Here is a 1,037-nt window from a genome sequence, read left to right as displayed (position 1 = left end):
CCAGTAATCTCAGCACTTTGGAGGCTGTAAACAGGAGAATCACTAAGAGTCCGATCTAGTTGTGAGACCCTGAACACTCTGTAGACCCTTCCCTAAAATATAAATAAATAAATAGGACCTTTTCATACTTGATGCCAGTCCAAATATTGTAGGCACTTGAATTCAGCAAAATAACTCAATATAGTCCAATTTAAATATGTATAGAATGTGAAAAAAATTAGACATTTTTGAATCCCTATTACCTTGTTTAATGAAATTTGTATCTTTTCTAATGCCTATTTTATTGTACTATTTTTTATTCTTTAGAAATAAAAACATAGTAAATAAAAGTGAATAAGAAATTAAACACCTACCAAAAATAATAAATCATTATCATAGTGGCCACTCATTGGAAATCTACAAAAATTTAAAAGAGGATTTGGTGCTATTACTCCACAAACTCTTCAGTGAAATTGAAAGGAAAGTAGTACTCCCAGATTCATTGCTCAGAGCAAGTATTATCCTGATACCTCGAACAGAAAAGGACCAACCCAAAAAGGAGAACTACAAGCCAATCCCCATAAGGAACATAGATGCAAAAATCCTCAATAAGACACTGACGAACAGAATACAGCATATCGTCGAGGAGATTATATGCCATGACCAAGAAGGATTTATCTCAAGGGTGCAGGGATGGTTCAACAAGTGAAGAAACAAAAAACAAAAATTAATACACCATATCAACAGAATAAAACACACAAGACCTGGGATCATTTCATTAGACACACAAAAAGCATTTTAAAAAGTCCAAAACTCATTCATGATAAGCACCATAACTAAAACTGGAATATATGGCCTTTCCCTCAATCTAATAAAAGGTATCTATGATAAACCAACAACTAATATGATACTAAACAGTCAAAAATGGAGGGCCAGCCAAATAGCACAGCAGATTAAAGCACCTGCAAGCAGGCACAGGGACTGGGATTTTGTTCTCCAGGCTTGCAGTGCTGGACCAGCCCCTTGGACTCACTGAGACAGCAATTGAGACTGGGCCT

The sequence above is a fragment of the Octodon degus genome, unplaced genomic scaffold (genome assembly GCF_000260255.1).
Source record: "Octodon degus isolate 3935 unplaced genomic scaffold, OctDeg1.0 scaffold00527, whole genome shotgun sequence".
NCBI classification, from domain to species: domain Eukaryota; kingdom Metazoa; phylum Chordata; class Mammalia; order Rodentia; family Octodontidae; genus Octodon; species Octodon degus.
This window is presented reverse-complemented; position numbering follows the sequence as displayed.